Source organism: Anomaloglossus baeobatrachus, assembly GCF_048569485.1.
Source record: "Anomaloglossus baeobatrachus isolate aAnoBae1 chromosome 6 unlocalized genomic scaffold, aAnoBae1.hap1 SUPER_6_unloc_1, whole genome shotgun sequence".
Classification (NCBI taxonomy): domain Eukaryota; kingdom Metazoa; phylum Chordata; class Amphibia; order Anura; family Aromobatidae; genus Anomaloglossus; species Anomaloglossus baeobatrachus.
In genome coordinates, this window is record NW_027441814.1 from 404,435 (window position 1) to 425,031 (window position 20,597).

Sequence of the window (20,597 nt, forward strand, 5' to 3'; positions counted from 1 at the left end):
CTGTATATAATTATATATGTACAGCCGGTATAACCTGGACATCTCCTGTATATAATTATATGTGTACAGCCGGTATAACCTGGGCATCCCCTGTATATAATTATATATGTACAGCTGGTATAACCTGGGCATCTCTTGTATATAATTATATATGTACAGCCGATATAACCTGGGCATCTCCTGTATATAATTATATATGTACAGCCGGTATAACCTGGACATCTCCTGTATATAATTATATATGTACAGCCGATATAACCTGGGCATCTCCTGTATATAATTATATATGTACAGCCGGTATAACCTGGGCATCTCCTGTATATAATTATATATGTACAGCCGGTATAACCTGGGCATCTCATGTATATAATTATATATGTACAGCCGGTATAACCTGGGCTTCTGATGTATATAATTATATATGTACAGCTGGTATAACCTGGGCATCTCCTGTATATAATTATATATGTACAGCCGGTATAACCTGGGCATCTCCGGTATATAATTATATATGTACAGCCAGTATAACCTGGGCTTCTGATGTATATAATTATACATGTACAGCCGGTATAACCTGGGTATCTCCTGTATATAATTATATATGTACAGCCGGTATAACCTGGGCATCTCCTGTATATAATTATATATGTAGAGCCGGTATAACCTGGGCATCTCCTGTATATAATTATATATGTACAGCCGGTATAACCTGGGCTTCTGATGTATATAATTATATATGTACAGCCGGTATAACCTTGGTTTCTGATGTATATAATTATATATGTACAGCTGGTATAACCTGGGCATCTCCTGTATATAATTATATATGTACAGCCGGTATAACCTGGGCATCTCCGGTATATAATTATATATGTACAGCCGCTATAACCTGGGTATCTCCTCTATATAATTATATATGTAGAGCCGGTATAACCTGGGCTTCTGATGTATATAATTATATATGTACAGCTGGTATAACCTGGGCATCTCCTGTATATAATTATATATGTACAGCCGGTATAACCTGGGCATCTCCTGTATATAATTATATATGTACAGCCGCTATAACCTGGGCATCTCCTGTATATAATTATATATGTACAGCTGGTATAACCTGGACATCTCCTGTATATAATTATATATGTACAGCTGGTATAACCTAAACATCTCCTGTATATAATTATATATGTACAGCCGGTATAACCTGGACATCTCCTGTATATAATTATATATGTACAGCCGGTATAACCTGGACATCTCCTGTATATAATTACATATGTACAGCCGGTATAACCTGGGCATCTCCTGTATATAATTATATATGTACAGCCGGTATAACCCGGGCATCTCCTGTATATAATTATATATGTACAGCTGGTATAACCTGGGCATCTCCTGTATATAATTATATATGTACAGCCGGTATAACCCGGGCATCTTCTGTATATAATTATATATGTACAGCCGGTATAACCCGGGCATCTTCTGTATATAATTATATATGTACAGCTGCTATAACCTGGGCATCTCCTGTATATAATTATATATGTACAGCCGGTATAACCCGGTCGTCTCCTGTATATAATTATATATGTGCAGCTGGTATAACCCGGGCATCTTCTGTATATAATTATGTATGTACAGCCGGTATAACCTGGGCATATTCCGTATATAATTATATATGTACAGCCGGTATAACCCGGGCATCTTCTGTATATAATTATGTATGTACAGCCGGTATAACCTGGGCATATTCCGTATATAATTATATATGTACAGCCGGTATAACCTGGGCATATTCTGTATATAATTATATATGTACAGCCGTTATAACCTGGGCATATTCTGTATATAATTATATATGTACAGCTGCTATAACCTGGGCATCTCCTGTATATAATTATATATGTACAGCCGGTATAACCTGGACATCTCCTGTATATAATTATATATGTACAGCCGGTATAACCTGGGCATCTCCTGTATATAATTATATATGTACAGCTGCTATAACCTGGGCATCTCCTGTATATAATTATATATGTACAGCCGGTATAACCTGGGCATCTCCTGTATATAATTATATATGTACAGCCGGTATAACCTGGGCATCTCCTGTATATAATTATATATGTACAGCCGGTATAACCTGGGCATCTCCTGTATATAATTATATATGTACAGCCGGTATAACCTGGGCATCTCCTGTATATAATTATATATGTACAGCTGGTATAACCTGGGCATCTCCTGTATATAATTATATATGTACAGCCGGTATAACCTGGGCATCTCCTGTATATAATTATATATGTACAGCTGGTATAACCTGGGCATCTCCTGTATATAATTATATATGTACAGCCGGTATAACCTGGGCATCTCCAGTATATAATTATATATGTACAGCTGGTATAACCTGGGCGTCTCCTGTATATAATTATATATATACAGCCGGTATAACCTGGGCCGGGCCCTCGGCTGTGTATCTGCCCCTGTGTGACAGCGCGGTGTCAGGTACGGGCTTCGCTCCTCTGTTCTCTCCTCCGCTGACACAATGCGCCGGCCCCGCTACAATGCGGCCATTGATGAGCTGCCGCTGAATGATACATTGTCTTCTCCCCGCAGCACCAGTCTCTTCAGGAGAAGCTGCAGCCTCCCTGGAAGCTGTGAGGGTCCGAGGGTCCGAAGACACTTTCTACATAGAGAGCAGGTAGGTGATGTATCCTCTGTGTATCTGTGTATCCGAGCTGTGGCTGAGATACTTCTAGTCATCCGTGTTCTCCTCCCTGCAGTACAGAGTTGTGTGGACACTCCGCCGTAGCCCTGGACTCCAAAGAGGGGCTATAAGACAGAGGGCCCTTTAAGAGCCCCCATTTATTGTGCTGGGGGGGTCTCTCTGCACAGGTTGTTAATGTGGATGAGAGCTGCAGGAATTGTTACAATGTGTCAGTGCAGATTACGCAGGTCTCTGTGCTGAACTCCACACTGACACAGTGAAGCAAACCCTCAGCTGTAGGAGGAGAAACATAAAGCTTCATGGAGGAAGCTGGAGACGTGTGTTACTGGTGGGATCAATCAGGTGGGGAGATGAGTCAAAGCCATGGTGTCCACTACCCCTGGCCCGTAAGCGCCGGCCAGGACAGAGAACGCAGCCGCCTCCGCCGCTTCTCCATCTGCCACACACAAGCCGACCAGAAGCATCACATAGCCGTATAACAGCCGGCCAGGACAGAGAACGCAGCCGCCTCCGCCGCTTCTCCATCTGCCACACACAGGCCGACCAGAAGCATCACCGAGCCCTATAACCGCCGGCCAGGACAGAGAACGCAGCCGCCTCCGCCGCTTCTCCATCTGCCACACACAGGCCGACCAGAAGCATCACCGAGCCCTATAACCGCCGGCCAGGACAGAGTACGCAGCCGCCTCAGCCGCTCTTCCATCCATCACACACAAGCCGAACGGAGGCATCATCTCGCGCTGCAACCACCGGCCAGGACAAAGAACGCAGCCACCACCGCCGCTGCTCCGCCATCCGTCACACACAGGCCGACGGGAGGCATCACAGCGCCCAGTAACCGCCGGCCAGGACAGAGAACGCAGCCGCCTCAGCCGCTTTTCCATCCGTCACACACAGGCCGACCAGAAGCATCACAGAGCCCTATAATTGCCGGCCAGGACAGAGAACGCAACCGCCACTGCTGCTCCTCCATCTGTCACACACAGGCCGACCGGAGGCATCACAGCACCCTGTAACCGCCGGCCAGAACGCAGCCGCCGCTCCTCCATCCATTACACACAGGCAGACCGGAGGCATTGCAGCGCCCTGTAACCACCGGCCAGGACAGAGAACGCAGCCACCACCGCTCCTTCATCCATCACATATAGGCCGACCGGAGGCATCACAGCACCCTGCAGCCATGGCCAGGACAGAGAACGCAGCCACCACCGCCGCTGCTCCGCCATCCGTCACACACAGGCCGAGCGGAGGCATCACAGCGCCCTGTAACCGCCGGCCAGGACAGAGAACGCAGTCGCCACTGCTCCTCCATCCATCACACACAGACTGACTGGAGGCATCACAGCGCCCTGTAACCCCGGGCTAGGACAGAGAACGCAGCCGCCGCTCCTCTATCTGTCACACACAGGCCGACCAGAAGCATCACATCGTCCTCTGTTCTGTTATTCCCCCTGTTCTCTTCTCTGCCTGTCCCCCTGTCCTTATCTATCCCTGTGACGCGTACTCTGCACTGCTTGTCCCTCTGTGCTCTTGTCTGCCTGTCCTCCCATCCTCTGCTCTCTCTTCTCTGCCTATCCCCCCATTCTCTGTTCTTCCTGTTCTCTTTCTGCCCCCCCCGTCCTCTGCTCTTCCTGTGGCCCGTACACTGCTCTGCCTCTTTTGTGCCTGCTCCCTCGTCCTCTGCTCTCCTTGTGACCCGTCCTCTGCTCTGCCTCTTCTCTGCCCATTCCCACCCATCCTCTGCTCTCCCTGCGCTCCTTGTACTCTTTCCTGCCTGCCCCATCCTTTGCTCTTCCTGTGACCCATACTCTGCCCTACCTCTTCTCTGCCTGTCCTCTTGTCCTCTGCTCTGCCTCTTCTCTGCCTGTCCCCTCCTCCATGCTCTGCTGTCTCTGTGCTCATTCTCTGCTCTGTTTCTTCTCAGCCTATCCCCCCAGTTCATCTTCTGGGCCTGTCCCCTGTCCTCGGTTCTTCTTGCAATCCCTGTCCTCTTCTCTGCTTGTTCCCCCATCCTCTTCTCTCTCTTCTCTGCCTGTCCCCCCGTCCTCTGCTCTCCTTGTAATCCTCGTCCTCTTCTCTGTCTGGTTCCCCGTCCTGTGCTTTCCCCCTTCTTCTGCCTCTTCTCTGCCAGTCCCCTCCCCTGTCCTCTGCTCTTTCTCTTTCCCCTTCCTCTGTTCTGCTTCTTCTGTCAGTTCCACTGTCCTCTTCTCTGCTTGTCCCCCACATCCTCTTCTCTGCCTGTCCCTCTCGTTCTTTGCTTTCCCTTTGGCCTGTCCTCTGCTCTGTCTCTTCTCTGTTCCCCTGTCCGCTGCTCTCTATCCCCCTGTCCTCTGCCACGTCTCTTCCTGTCGCCTCGATGCTCTTCTCTGCCTGTCTCCCGTCCTCTGCCTCTTTTGTCTGTTCCTCCGTCCTTTGCTCTGTCTCTCTCTGCATGTGCCACCCCCGTCCTCTTCTCTGACTGCCCCCCATCCTCTATTCTGCCTCTTCTCTGCCTGTGCCCCCCTCTGTCCTCTTCTCTGCCTGTCCACCCATTCGGTCCTCTTCTCTGCCGTCCTCTCGCCAGCTTCCGGCCGTGGACCCGGTGTGTGTGTGGACAGGACACTGCAGCTTCCTATTGCGCTATATTTAGTAACACGATCTATATTTAGCTGGTAGTGATGTGCAGAGGAGGAGGGGGACGTTGTGCGGAGAGAACAGACCCCCCGAAGCCAAGGACAGCACGTCTTCCTGTCTATAGCCGCGCGGTACGGGGGTCTAGGGTGCCTTGTGTGGTGACCGAGCGCGGGCCGCACTCTACTAAACTGACGAGCTCCAGAGGCTGAGAAAAGTGGTGAAGGGGTGAATCTGTGAGCGACTGCGACTCCGACTGTGAGAGGTGGACAATGGTGGTCGCCTTCCTGCCCCGAAGACACCAATCGTGGCAATGTTGTGTATTGTGAACAGTGTCCTGCATCTTGTGAATGATGTAATATAATGTGTAGTGTGAATTGTATTGCATTGTGATTTTCCTGAGTAACATAAGGTATAATAAGGTATAGCATACAATGTAAAGTGGCATGCAAAAGTTTGTGCACACTTGAAGATTTGTGTGCTCAGATAACTTTGACCAAGGTCTCAGACCTTGATTAGCCTGATAGGGTTATGGCTTCTTCTCTATCATCAGAGTGATGCAAATATCACAGCCTCCTCTAACATAGTGTCAAAATGCAGCCATGGTTTTTCTAAGCAGCTGCCTAGCACTCTGAAAATGGTGGAGGCCCACCAAACCGGAGAAGGCTATAAGAAGATAGCAAAGTGTTTTCAAGTTGCCCTTTCCTCAGTTTGAAATGTAATTAAGAAATGGCACTTACAGAAACAGTGGAGGTGAAGATAAGGTCTGAAGACCAAGCAACATTTGCTAGAGAGGCAAATCAGAAGCCCTGCATGACAGCAAAAGACCTTCAGGAAGATTTAGCAGACTCTGGAGTTGTGGTAAATTGTTCTACTCTCCAGAGACACCTGCACAAATATGGATATCATGGCAGAATCATCAGAAGAAAACCTCACCTGCGTCCTCACCATAAATTCAGCATCAGAAGTCTACAAAAAAAATCTAAACAAGCCTGATGCATTCTGGAAGCAAGTCCTGTGGACTAATTAGGTTAAAATAGAACTGTGCCCACAATGATCAAAAGTATGTGTGGAGAAAAAGGGCTCAAAATTTCAGAAAAATATCTCGCCAACCATTAAGCATGGGGGTGGATCATGCTTTGGGATTGTGATGCAGCCAATGGCACAGAGAACATTTCACATAACACCATCTGTAAAACAGCTGAAGTTGAAAAGAGAGGAGAAAAGAGGATGGCTTCTACAAATGGATAATGATCCTAAACACACGTCAAAATCCACAATAGACGACCTCAAAAGGTGCAAGCTGAAGGTTCTACAGTGGCATCACAGTCCTCTAATCGGAACATCATTGACAACCTATGGCGCGGTCTCAAAAGAGCAGAGCATGCCAGACAAGCCAGGAATCTCACAGAACTGGAAGACAAACCAGGAATCTCACAGAACTGGAAGTAGAAGCCAGGAATATTAAAGAACTGGAAAATGTCTCCAAGGAAGAACAGTGCATGTAAGACGAGCCAGGAATCTCACGGAACTGGAAGACAAGCCAGGAATATTACTGAACTGGAAAATGTCTCCAAGGAAGAACAGTGCATGTAAGACGAGCCAGGAATCTCACGGAACTGGAAGACGAGCCAGGAATCTCACGGAACTGGAAGTAGAAGCCAGGAATATTAAAGAACTGGAAAATGTCTCCAAGGAAGAACAGTGCATGTAAGACGAGCCAGGAATCTCACGGAACTGGAAGACGAGCCAGGAATCTCACGGAACTGGAAGACATCACTAAGGAAGAATGGATGATAATTACTCAAACAAGAATTGAAAGAGCTCTTGGCAGCTACAAAAACATTTACAAGCTGCCAAGAGGAGGTTCTAGTAGGTACTAACCATGCTGGGTGCCCAAACTTTTGCATCGGCCCAATTTACTTTTTTGTTCCTTTTAAAATGTAAAAGATGAAAATATATACAGTATATATAGATACTGTATGTATATATATATATATATTTTTTTAATTATTTTATTTTTTGCCTAAAATACAGAGGAAATGTGTCATCTGTAACTTTCTGCCTTTTAGAGATAATTTCATCTTCAACTTACTTAACTGTTCACAATACAAGTCATTTTGACCAGGGGTGCCCGAACTTTTGCATGCCACTGTACAATGCGGAATGTGACGGTGTGAGGTATAATATGGTATAATTTACAGTGTATAGGGATGAATGTTAGTAATGTAAGGTGAAATGTGTGTAGCAGTGTCTGTATTATAATGTCTGCATAGACCTAGGTGAGAGTTTAAGTCTGCCCAGCAACAGACTGCAGGGAGAGAAATGGTTAAGTGTTGGGACTAGCCCACCCTGGGCGGGGTCATTCTATAAGAAGTCAGTGAAGGCCTGGTGAGCAAATAAGCCAGACATGTAGTTGGTCAGTGGTGAAGGTCACATACAGTGGGTGGTTTGTGGCAACAGAGCAAAGGAGACAGAAGGCAAGATAGCGTGAATCTCGAGAGTGGTGAGAGGTACAAAGCGTAAACAGCATTGTAACTAGAGACCGATCCTCAGACAGAATGGCCCCAGACGATAGGAGCCAGAGGACGGAACCCTAACATCAAGACCCCTAACCTCTACTGGCGTGTGACATTGTCGACCCCCTGAGTGGTGTCCCAATAGACATCCAGGTGTGCAAAGCTTTACTCACTATGGGACCCCTGAGGAGACAAGATGTGGGACTGCAGGAAGGGAAGGTGACTGTCACGGTGTGTGCTTGTTATGGTCATGTAGCAACTCACAAGGGATATAGGTAACACACTAAACACTGCAACTGACCCTGCCAGTTCCTGTACAGACTAGAGATACCGACCTCGCAGTTCCTACTGGTTCCTGCGAAGGTTGGAATAGCCCTGACCACAGACTATATGATGGCATCTCGGGCCTATGCTACCTGATAGGCCATCGAGCACTTCATGTTCCTCTTAGGGAACCGGGAGGAGCAGAGTGCAGTTACCTGCAGAATGGAAGGTGTGCCGAAGAAGAAAGGGATCCCAGAGGGAGTAAGACAAACCTCACAATACCAGAGAGGGTGAACATTGCTAAACAATATGCCGCGACTACAAACAGGTGCAGCGTGGAGACCATAAGCAGCAGAGATAGCTAGCCTAGCTGGTCTGCCACTGACTGGAAGAAACTAGCAGTATGGCTGGACTTCAAAATAAGAAGATCACCGGCAGGAGGAACATATTTAATGTCCCACCAAAAAGGTGATTGGGTAGGCAAACGAGAAAATGAATACACCTGTTACCCTGATAGAACCAAAGCACGGATAACAGAAACTAAACACCGAAAGAAAAGACGAATAAGGTGAATGCACTGTAGTTTGGTGGACAGAGAAGCCGACCACAGAGCCCAGACGCAAATCCAAATACATGTGTCATGGGTCACAGACAGTCCTGTGGTGTTCGGCTACAGAAGGTCACAGCATATGGCTGGGCAAACTGCTCCCAGAACTTTTATTAGTTCTGCTTGGTTTTCACCCCTTTCCCTTTAGGACCCTGCAGATTTCTCAGCCTGTCAGCTGGTGTTGCTATTCAGCAGTTCTTCCCTTGTCTTTACATACCTTCACGTCCTATTACTTGGTGTTGGTGATATTTCACATATCTTTATCAAGTCTTCAGTGCTGGCAGACAGCTTGCATACATCTGGAGAATCATGGTGGTTGTTGCAGCTTCTTTCCCTGAGTCATCTGGAGATAAGTGGTTTGTGATTTTCCCTTGTTTGTTATCACTGTGTGTCCTTTAGCACCTAGTGGAGTTGACAAAAAGCTCATCCCATCCACTCCCTAAGCAGGGCCCAGATCAGGGTCAGCCATGGTCAGGTATCCGGCCCGGCACATAGGTGCGGAACCTATCTAGGCAGGTGGGGAAATCCAGGGCCCAGTGGTAGGCTTAGTCAGGGGTCAGCATCTCCCCCTTCCCTAGACACAGGGCTTCCCTTTATTTTCGCCATTCGCTTGGTACTTCCCCGTACCTAGCAGGAGAGCGACAGAACTGTAATGCTGGATTGGGTTGCACTGGGACTCACCTGCCCCGTTAGATCGAATGCAACCCTGAGGAAAGTGGAACTGTGTCTGCTAATGCTGAGTAACCCTGTAACGTGCTGGAAGCCACGTGCCCGCTATCTGGAGTGTGAAGTCGTGAACGAGCATGAACCGTGCACACATTCACAAAGTGAACAGTTGGTCTCCTTGTGCTTGTGGCTCGTCATCAGGTCCTGGCCAGCCGGCACCAGTGGCAGTATGCGGCCCTAGAGCTTCCCGGCCCACACGGCCGAAGTCCACACAGCCAGGACCCGGCATTTCATGTAGTGTGCCTGGGCACTACATGGAGATAGCTCCTAGCCCACAACGATCACCCCGCGCCACTCTACACAACCGTCCGCTGTGTCCACATATGAGCCGTATGCCACGGTACACCACAGAGTACAGTGCGCAGCTCCAAAGGGCCCCTTATGTGACATAAGAAAAACTCCATTAGCGCTGGGGCTAAAATCTTGAAAGCTGCAGCTGTTTGATGATCCGGTCCGATTCTCAGTCCATCCCTGTGGTGCTCAAGCCTCAGTCCGTCCCTGCAGTGCTCGGTCCCTCCCTGCGGTGCTCGGTTCTTGGTCCATCCCTGTGGTGCTCTGTTCACGGTCCGTCCCTGTTGTGCTCGGTTCTCAGTACATTCCTGCTGTGCTTAGTTCTCTGTCTATCCCTGCAGTGCTCTGTTCTCAGGCTGTCCCTGCTGTGCTCTGTTCTCACGCTGTCCCTGCAGTGCTCTGTTCTCAGGCTGTCCCTGCAGTGCTCTGTTCTCAGGCTGTCCCTGCAGTGCTCTGTTCTCGGTCTGTCCCTGCAGTGCTAGTTCTTTGAACGTCCCTGTGGTGCTCTGTTCTTAGTCCGTTCCTGTGGTGCTTTGTTCTCGGTTCGTCCCTGCGGTGCTCGGTTCTCCGTCCGTCCCTGTGGTGCTCGGTTCTCCGTCCGTCCCTGCGGTGCGCGGTTCTCCGTCCGTCCCTGCGGTGTTCAGTTCTCCGTCCGTCCGTGCGGTGCTCGGTTCTCCGTCCGTCCCTGCGGTGCTCAGTTCTCCGTCCGTCCCTGCGGTGCCGGATCTCGGTCTGTCCCTGCGTTGCTTAGTTCTCCGTCCGTCCCTGTGGTGCTGAGTTCTCCGTCCGTCCCTGCGGTGCTCGGCTCTCCATCTGTCCCTGCGGTGCTCGGCTCTCCATCTGTCCCTGCGGTGCTCGGTTCTCCGTCCATCCCTGCGGTGCCGGATCTCAGTCTATCCCTGCGGTGCTCGGTTCTCCATCCATCCCTGCGGTGCCAATTCTCGGTCTGTCTCTGCGGTGCTCGGTTCTTTGTCCATCCCTGCAGTGCCGGTTCTCGGTCTGTCCCTGCGGTGCTTAGTTCTCCGTCCGTCCCTGCGGTGCTCGGTTCTGTGTCCATCCCTGCGGTGCTCGGCTCTCCGTCCGTCCCTGCGGTGCTGATTCTCGGTCTGTCCCTGTGGTGCCCGGTTCTCCGTCTGTCCCTGCGGTGCTCGGTTCTCCGTTCGTCCCTGCGGTACCAGTTCTCGGTCTGTCCCTGCGGTGCCGTTTCTCTGTGTGTCCCTGCGGTGCTCGGTTCTGTGTCCGTCCCTGTGGTGCTCGGTTCTCCGTCCGTCCCTGTGGTGCCGGTTCTCGGTCTGTCCCTGTGGTGCTCGGTTCTCCGTCCATCCCTGCGGTGCTCGGTTCTCCGTCCGTCCCTGCGGTGCCAGTTCTCGGTCTGTCCCTGCGGTGCCGGTTCTGTGTCCGTCCCTGCGGTGCTCGGCTCTCCGTCCGTCCCTGCGGTGCTGATTCTCGGTCTGTCCCTGTGGTGCCCGGTTCTCCGTCTGTCCCTGCGGTGCTCGGTTCTCCGTTCGTCCCTGCGGTACCAGTTCTCGGTCTGTCCCTGCGGTGCCGTTTCTCGGTGTGTCCCTGCGGTGCTCGGTTCTGTGTCCGTCCCTGTGGTGCTCGGTTCTCCGTCCGTCCCTGTGGTGCCGGTTCTCGGTCTGTCCCTGTGGTGTTCGGTTCTCCGTCCGTCCCTGCGGTGCTCGGTTCTCCGTCCGTCCCTGCGGTGCCAGTTCTCAGTCTGTCCCTGCGGTGCCGGTTCTCGGTCTGTCTCTGTGGTGCTTAGTTCTCCGTCCGTCCCTGTGGTGCTTAGTTCTCCGTCCGTCCCTGCGGTGCTTAGTTCTCCGTCCGTCCCTGCGGTGCTCGGTTCTCTGTCCGTCCCTACGGTGCCAGTTCTCGGTCTGTCCCTGCAGTGCCGTTTCTCGGTCTGTCCCTGCGGTGCTCGGTTCTCCGTCCGTCCCTGCAGTGCTCGGCTCTCCGTCCGTCCCTACGGTGCCAGTTCTCGGTCTGTCCCTGCGGTGCCGTTTCTCGGTCTGTCCCTGCGGTGCTCGGTTCTCCGTCCGTCCCTGCGGTGCCAGTTCTCGGTCCATCCCTGCGGTGCTCGGTTCTCGGTCTGTCCCTGCGGTGCTCGGTTCTCCGTCCGTCCCTGCGGTGCCGGTTCTCGGTCTGTCCCTGTGGTGCTTAGTTCTCCGTCCGTCCCTGCGGTGCTCGGTTCTCCGTCTGTCCCTGCGGTGCCGTTTCTCGGTCTGTCCCTGCGGTGCTCGGTTCTCCGTCCGTCCCTGCGGTGCTCGGTTCTCCGTCCGTCCCTGCGGTGCCAGTTCTCGGTCCGTCCCTGCGGTGCTTAGTTCTCCGTCCGTCCCTGCGGTGCTCGGTTCTCCGTCCGTCCCTGCGGTGCTCGGCTCTCCGTCCGTCCCTGCGGTGCCAGTTCTCGGTCTGTCCCTGCGGTGCTTAGTTCTCCGTCCGTCCCTGTGGTGCCGGTTTTGGGGAGTCTGCTCTGGAGTCTCCTTTCTGGTGGTTTTGCTCCCCCTCCGGAGTAATAATACCTCTGGTTACTTATTGCTGTGGTTTCCTGGAGACGATAATGAGACGTCTCCTCCAGATTCTTTGAAGAGGACGATTTTGGTATAAAGATGTGATTCAGCAGCGGGGAGGGACGCAGTCATGACTCAGATTTCCCGCTCCCTCAGCCTGCGAGGGGCGTCCTGAGGAAACCCACAGATCAGAGGAAACTCCTGGCGACTTTGCTTGTCAGACTCTGGACCTTGTGAGGAGCTGCAGAGTCCGGAGCCATGGAGGACGACTTCTGAGTACGTATAACGACTCTGCTCTGTAATAACAGCGTCTTGTAAGGGGTCCCTAAGTAATGTGTCCGGGGAAAGTCGCCGGGTGGGCTTTGCTGATACTAATTGCTTAGTGTGTGGAGGAATTGTCATTATCATTTATAGATTGTAGTGAGTAGTGTTTACAATCAGATTGATGCAATGTCTGTGCAATCTGCATCTATACAATAAACTAACGAACAATCTACATCTGTGCAATTTGTTCTGCCCAATCTAAATTTTTCTTATCAGCCCAGATAGTACCGAGTTTCTCCAATTTGGCTGTGCTGGAGGGGCTGGCCGTGGTTGTAATGGAGGGGCTGGCCGTGGTTGTGATGGAGGGGCTGGCCATGGTTGTGATGGAGGGGCTGGCCGTGACTGTGCTGGAGGGGCTGGCCATGGCTGTGCTGGAGGGGCTGGCCGTGGCTGTGCTGGAGGGGCTGGCCATGGCTGTGCTGGAGGGGCTGGCCGTGGCTGTGCTGTAGGGTTGGCCGTGGCTGTGATGGAGGGGCTGGCCGTGGCTGTGATGGAGGAGCTGGCCGTGGCTGTGATGGAGGAGCTGGCCATGGTTGTACTGGAGGAGCTGGCCGTGGCTGTGCTGAATGGGTTGGCCATGAATGTGATGGAGGGACTGGCCGTAGCTGTGCTGGAGGAGCTGGCCGTGGCTGTGCTGAATCTGTTGGCCATGGATGTGCTGGAGGGACTGACTGTGGCTAAGCATGAGGGGCTGGCCGTGGCTGTGATGGAGGGGCTGGCCGTGACTGTGCTGGAGGAGCTAGCCGTGGCTGTACTGAAGGCGTTGGACATGGATGTCCTGGAGGGACTGGCCGTGGCTAAGCTGGAGGGGCTAGCCATGGCTGTGATGGAGGGGCTGGCCGTGGCTGTACTGGAGTGGTTGGCTGTGCTGGAGGGGCTGGCTGTGGTTGTAATGGAGGGGCTGGCCATGGTTGTAATGGAGGGGCTGGCCGTGGTTGTGATGGAGGGGCTGGCCATGGTTGTGATGGAGGGGCTGGCTGTGACTGTGCTGGAGGGGCTGGTCGTGGCTGTGATGGAGGGCTGGCAGTGGCTGTGATGGAGGGCTGGTCGTGGCTGTGCTGGAGGGGTTGACCATGGCTGTGATGGAGGGGCTGGCCGTGGCTGTGCTGGAGGGGCTGGCCATGGTTGTGATGGAGGGGCTGGCCGTGGCTGTGCTGAAGGGGTTGACTGTGGCTGTGATGGAGGGGATGGCCGTGGCTGTGCTGGAGGGGCTGGCTGTGGCTGTGATGGAGAGGCTGGTCGTGGCTGTGCTGGAGGTGTTGGCCGTGGCTATGCTAGAGGAGTTGGCTGTGGCTGTGCTGGAGGGGCTGGCTGTGGCTGTGCTGGAGAGGCTGGACATGGCTGTGATGGAGGGGATGGACGTGGCTGTGATGGAGGGGATGGACGTGGCTGTGATGGAGGGGATGGACGTGGCTATGCTGGAGGGGCTGGCCGTGGCTGTGATGGAGGGGCTGGCTGTGGCTGTGCTGGAGGGGCTGGCCGTGGCTGTGCTGGAGGGGCTAGCCGTGGCTGTGATGGAAGGGTTGGCCATGGCTGTGCTGGAGGGGCTGGCCGTGGCTGTGCTGGAGGGGCTGGCCGTGGCTGTGCTGGAGGGGCTGGCCGTGGCTGTGCTGGAGGGGCTGGCTGTGGCTGTGATGGAGGGGCTGGCTGTGGCTGTGATGGAGGGGCTGGCCGTGGCTGTGATGGAGGGGCTGGCCGTGGCTGTGATGGAGGGGCTGGCCGTGGCAGTGATGGAGGGGCTGGCCGTGGCTGTGATGGAGGGGCTGGCCGTGGCTTTCATGGTCTTGGTCTCAGGCTGTGGTGGCATGGAATGGACACAGAGAATTTGTAGCCCAGGATCCAGTAGCTGGGGTACATGAGCGATTTTCCCCACAGACCTCAGGTGAAAGATGCGACGTACTGCAGACCAGTGCAGGGGATAGCGGGCAGCTCTGGCTGCGATGCTGACGCCATACGGAGCCGATGTCCTCCACAGTGTACCGTGAACACAAAGCATTGGAACAAACCCTGAGCTGAGAAAAGTCTTGTCAGAAGTATAGACAAGATGGTGTTCACAGAAGGACAGAGAGGACAGAGGGGCAGCGGATGTGGAGGGTGATGCCTGTGGTGGGCCGGCGACTTGGTGCACTGTAACGCTGCACGTGTGAGGACGGGGAGGACACGAGCGGCTCGAGGACAGAACTTTCTGCATTTTTTGGAATTTTCACATTTAAGGATAAATAGAATTATGCAATGAACCGAGATTTCAGATGATGCGGAGCCTCGACTCCGCCCACGAGGAGCTTTATGGACGTGAGCCGCTGAATGTATGGGAGGAGCTTATTGAGTGGGTGTTGCCTAATTGTCAATCTCTGTGATGGATCCAACTGCACTGAGGCTCTAGGACTGGTCACTAATATAATCTGGTGGACATGGGGAGTTACTGGCACTCAGTCCTAAAAATTAGATATATGGGGGGGCTGTGCTCCTGTGTCCCAGCTACCCCTGGCTGACCCCCATCATGGTATCTTCTAGGCCCCCACTATTATCTGAGGGGCTGCACTCCAGTGTCTCAGCTACCCCCAACTGCCCCCTATCATGGTATCTGCTCAGTCCCCACTATTAAGTATCTGGGGGGCTGCCCTCCAGTGTCCCACTACCTTCAACTGCCCCATCATGGTATTCACTGGTCCCCCACTAGTGAGATTCTGGGGGGCTGCACTCCAGTGTCCCACTACCTTCAACTGCCCCATCATGGTATTCAATGGTCCCCCACTAGTGAGATTCTGAGGGGCTGCACTCCAGTGTCCCACTACCTTCAACTGCCCCATCATGGTATTCAATGGTCCCCCACTAGTGAGATTCTGAGGGGCTGCACTCCAGTGTCCCACTACCTTCAACTGCCCCATCATGGTATTCAATGGTCCCCCACTAGTGAGATTCTGGGGGGCTGCACTCCAGTGTCACACTACCTTCAACTGCCCCATCATGGTATTTACTGGTCCCCCACTAGTGAGATTCTGGGGGGGCTGCACTCCAGTGTCCCACTACCTTCAACTGCCCCATCATGGTATTCAATGGTCCCCCACTAGTGAGATTCTGGGGGGCTGCACTCCAGTGTCCCACTACCTTCAACTGCCCCATCACGGTATTTACTGGTCCCCCACTAGTGAGATTCTGGGGGGGCTGCACTCCAGTGTCCCACTACCTTCAACTGCCCCATCATGGTATTTACTGGTCCCCCACTAGTGAGATTCTGGGGGGCTGTGCTCCTGTGTCCCAGCTGCACCTCACTGCCCCATCATCGTATTCACTGGTCCCCCACTAGTGAGATTCTGGGGGCTGCACTCCTGTGTCCCACTACCTTCAACTGCCCCATCATGGTATTCACTGGTCCCCCACTAGTGAGATTCTGGGGGGCTGCACTCCAGTGTCCCACTACCTTCAACTGCCCCATCATGGTATTTACTGGTCCCCCACTAGTGAGATTCTGGGGGGCTGTGCTCCTGTGTCCCAGCTGCACCTCACTGCCCCATCATCGTATTCACTGGTCCCCCACTAGTGAGATTCTGGGGGCTGCACTCCTGTGTTCCACTACCTTCAACTGCCCCATCATGGTATTTACTGGTCCCCCACTAGTGAGATTCTGGGGGCCTGTGCTCCTGTGTCCCACTACCTTCAACTGCCCCATCATGGTATTTACTGGTCCCCCACTAGTGAGATTCTGGGGGGCTGTGCTCCTGTGTCCCACTACCTTCAACTGCCCCATCATGGTATTCACTGGTCCCCCACTGGTGAGATTCTGGGGGGCTGCACTCCAGTGTCCCAGCTGCACCTCACTGCCCCATCATGGTATTCACTGGTCCCCCACTAGTGAGATTCTGGGGGGCTGCACTCCAGTGTCCCAGCTGCACCTCACTGCCCCATCATGGTATTCACTGGTCCCCCACTGGTGAGATTCTGGGGGGCTGTGCTCCTGTGTCCCAGCTGCACCTCACTGCCCCATCATGGTATTCACTGGTCCCCCACTAGTGAGATTCTGGGGGGCTGTGCTCCTGTGTCCCAGCTGCACCTCACTGCCCCATCATGGTATCCACTCATTACCTCTCTATTTGGTACCCCGGGTCAGTCCTCGTCTGTGGTTTGGATTTAGATGGCTGGTCACACACCAGTGCTCCCAGTATCATCTCTCCCTGATAACTCGGACCGTGTCCACGTCCTGTATAGACGACTTTTTAATCAATGGCCATTTCTACAAATGTATGATGACCCCAATGATCATTCCATTGTACCAGGTCACCACTCCCTGCCAACCCCCATGAACAGCAACTGTACGAGTCTTTAACAACACCCCCTCCATGGGCATTAACTGGATGAGGTCACATCCCCCTCCCAATTCACTATTTGGGGTCTAACTCCTAATGGCCATTCTAATATATTGGGTTTTATTTACTGCCATAGCCAGTGCATTATATGGAGTCTTTTTTACCCCCATAGCCAGACTATTTTGTTGGGTCTCATTTACCCCCATGGCCAGTCTATTATGTGGGATCTCATTTACCCCCATGGCCAGTCTATTATGTGGGATCTCATTTACCCCCATGGCCAGTCTATAATATGGGGTCTCATTTACCCCCATGGCCAGTCTATATTATGGGGTCTCATTTACCCCCATGGCCAGTCTATAATATGGGGTCTCATTTACCCCCATGGCCAGTCTATAATATGGGATCTCATTTACCCCCATGGCCAGTCTATAATATGGGGTCTCATTTACCCCCATGGCCAGTCTATTACATGGGATCTCATTTACCCCCATGGCCAGTCTATTACATGGGATCTCATTTACCCCCATGGCCAGTCTCTGCTATGGGGTCTCATTTACCCCCATGGCCAGTCTATTATATGGTGTCTCATTTACCCCCATGGCCAGTCTCTACTATGGGGTCTCATTTGCCCCTATCTCCAGTCTATACTATGGGGTCTCATTTACCCTTATGGCCAGTCTATACTATGGCGTCTCATTTACCCCCATGGCCAGTCTATTATATGAGGTCTCATTTACCCTTATGGTCAGTCTATACTATGGGGTCTCATTTACCCCCATGGCCAGTCTATAATATGGGGTCTCATTTAGCCTTATGGCCAGTCTCTACTATGGGGTCTCATTTACCCCCATGGCCAGTCTATAATATGGGATCTCATTTACCTCCATGGCCAGTCTATACTATGGGGTCTCATTTACCCCCATGGCCAGTCTCTACTATGGGGTCTCATTTAGCCTTATGGCCAGTCTCTACTATGGGGTCTCATTTAGCCTTATGGCCAGTCTCTACTATGGGGTCTCATTTACCCCCATGGCCAGTCTATAATATCGGATCTCATTTACCTCCATGGCCAGTCTATACTATGGGGTCTCATTTACCCCCATGGCCAGTCTATAATATGGGGTCTCATTTAGCCTTATGGCCAGTCTCTACTATGGGGTCTCATTTACCCCATGGCCAGTCTATTATATGGGGTCTCATTTTCCCTTATGGCCAGTCTCTACTATGGGGTCTCATTTGCCCCCATGGCCAGTCTCTACTATGGGGTCTCATTTGCCCCTATCTCCAGTCTATTATAGGGGTTTTATGTACTCTTGATTCATCTAGTATATGGTCCCATCTTCCCTCTGGGATCTATTCCCCACCCAGGGGATGAGCAGCAGTTGGTGCTAGTTTATATCTGTCTCATGTTGCATATGTCACAGTGGGGAGACCCCTCTGGCCCACTCTATGACATGTGTTGGGCTGAAAAAGGACCGGCAGCTACATATAGACAGGTCCATCCCATTGTCAGGGGGAACAATAGTGACCGTGCTCCGGGCACCACCGCACTCGGGAGGGGTCTTCCTGTCAGCCGCTGCCAGGTGGAGAAACCAGAAAAACATTTCACCTAACAACCAGCGAGCACAATAGACAGAGACCTGGGATGTGCGGGGTCTGTGGACACTACGGGTTCATCCATGACTAATGTGACCAAAGATACTCCACTGATACTCCAGTCACATATAAAGCTGCACCTCCAACAATGCACCACAGCCGAGCATGCTCTGTATAGTCACTGATGCAACAGCAATGTGACCTCCTACAGTGCAGCAAATCAGTGACCGCAGCTCTGGAGGTGACTGGAGGATAAGACACAATGTCACAGCAGAATAGTGAATGCAGCTCTGGAGGTGACTGGAGGATAAGACACAATGTCACAGCAGAATGGTGACTGCAGCTCTAGAGATGACTGGACATGATGTAACAGCAGAATAGTGAGTGCAGCTCTGGAGGTGACAGGAGGATAAGACATGATATATCAGCAGAATAATGACTGCAGCTCTAGAGGATAAGACACGATGTAACAGCAGAATAGTGACTGCAGCTCTGGAGGTGACTGGAGGATAAAACACGATGTAACAGCATAATAGTGACTGCAGCTCTGGAGGTGACAGGAAGATAACACAAGATAAAACAGCAGAATAGTGACTGCAGCTCTGGAGGTGACAGGAAGATAACACAAGATAAAACAGCAGAATAGTGACTGCAGCTCTGGTGGTGACTGGAGGATAAGACACGATGTAACAGCAGAATAGTGACTGCAGCTATATACTGGCAGTGTCTGTATTATTCTGTATATATACACTGCACAGTGCCACTTCTCCTGTCCTGTATACTGGGTGTAATCCTCAGTATCTGTATTATTCTGTATATATATATATATATATACACTGCACAGTACCACTTCTCCTGTCCTGTATACTGGGTGTAATCCTCAGTATCTGTATTATTCTGTATATATACACTGCACAGTACCACTTCTCCTGTCCTGTATACTGGGTGTAATCCTCAGTATCTGTATTATTCTGTATATATACACTGCACAGTACCACTTCTCCTGTCCTGTATACTGGGTGTAATCCTCAGTATCTGTATTATTCTGTATATATACACTGCACAGTACCACTTCTCCTGTCCTGTATACTGGGTGTAATCCTCAGTATCCGTATTATTCTGTATATATACACTGCACAGTACCACTTCTCCTGTCCTGTATACTGGGTGTAATCCTCAGTATCTGTATTATTCTGTATATATACACTGCACAGTACCACTTCTCCTGTCCTGTATACTGGGTGTAATCCTCAGTATCTGTATTATTCTGTATATACACTGCACAGTACCACTTCTCCTGTCCTGTATACTGGGTGTAATCCACAGTATCTGGATTATTCTGTATATATACACTGCACAGTACCACTTCTCCTGTCCTGTATACTGGGTGTAATCCTCAGTATCTGTATTATTCTGTATATATACACTGCACAGTACCACTTCTCCTGTCCTGTATACTGGGTGTAATCCTCAGTATCTGTATTATTCTGTATATATACACTGCACAGTACATCTTCTCCTGTCCTGTATACTGGGTGTACTGCTCAGTATCTGTATTATTCTGTATATATACACTGCACAGTGCCACTCCTCCTGTCCTGTATACTGGGTGCAATCCTCAGTATCTGTATTATTCTGTATATATACACTGCACAGTACCACTTCTCCTGTCCTGTATACTGGGTGTAATCCTCAGTATCTGTATTAGTCTGTATATATACACTGCACAGTACCACTTCTCCTGTCCTGTATACTGGGTGTAATTCTCAGTTTCTGTATTATTCTGTATATATACTCTGAACAGTACCACCTTTCCTGTATATATACACTGCACAGTACCACTTCTCCTGTCCTGTATACTGGGTGTAATCCTTAGTATCTGTATTATTCTGTATATATACTCTGCACAGTACCACTTCTCCTGTCCTGTATACTGGGTGTAATCCTCAGTATCTGTATTAGTCTGTATATATACACTGCACAGTACCACTTCTCCTGTCCTGTATACTGGGTGTAATTCTCAGTTTCTGTATTATTCTGTATATATACTCTGCACAGTACCACCTTTCCTGTATATATACACTGCACAGTACCACTTCTCCTGTC

General features: G+C 51.2%; 1 protein-coding gene across 1 annotated transcript in view; it reads left to right on the forward strand.

Annotated features, from left to right (window-relative positions):
- The first annotated feature begins 2,608 nt into the window (after positions 1 to 2,608).
- Positions 2,609 to 20,597, forward strand: part of LOC142259357 (gap junction gamma-1 protein-like) — a 57,065-nt gene continuing 39,076 nt past the window's right edge. Inside the window, exon 1 of the mRNA XM_075331817.1 lies at positions 2,609 to 2,713. The gene's annotated coding sequence lies outside the window, so the exon portion shown is untranslated. The remainder of the gene's footprint in view (positions 2,714 to 20,597) is intronic.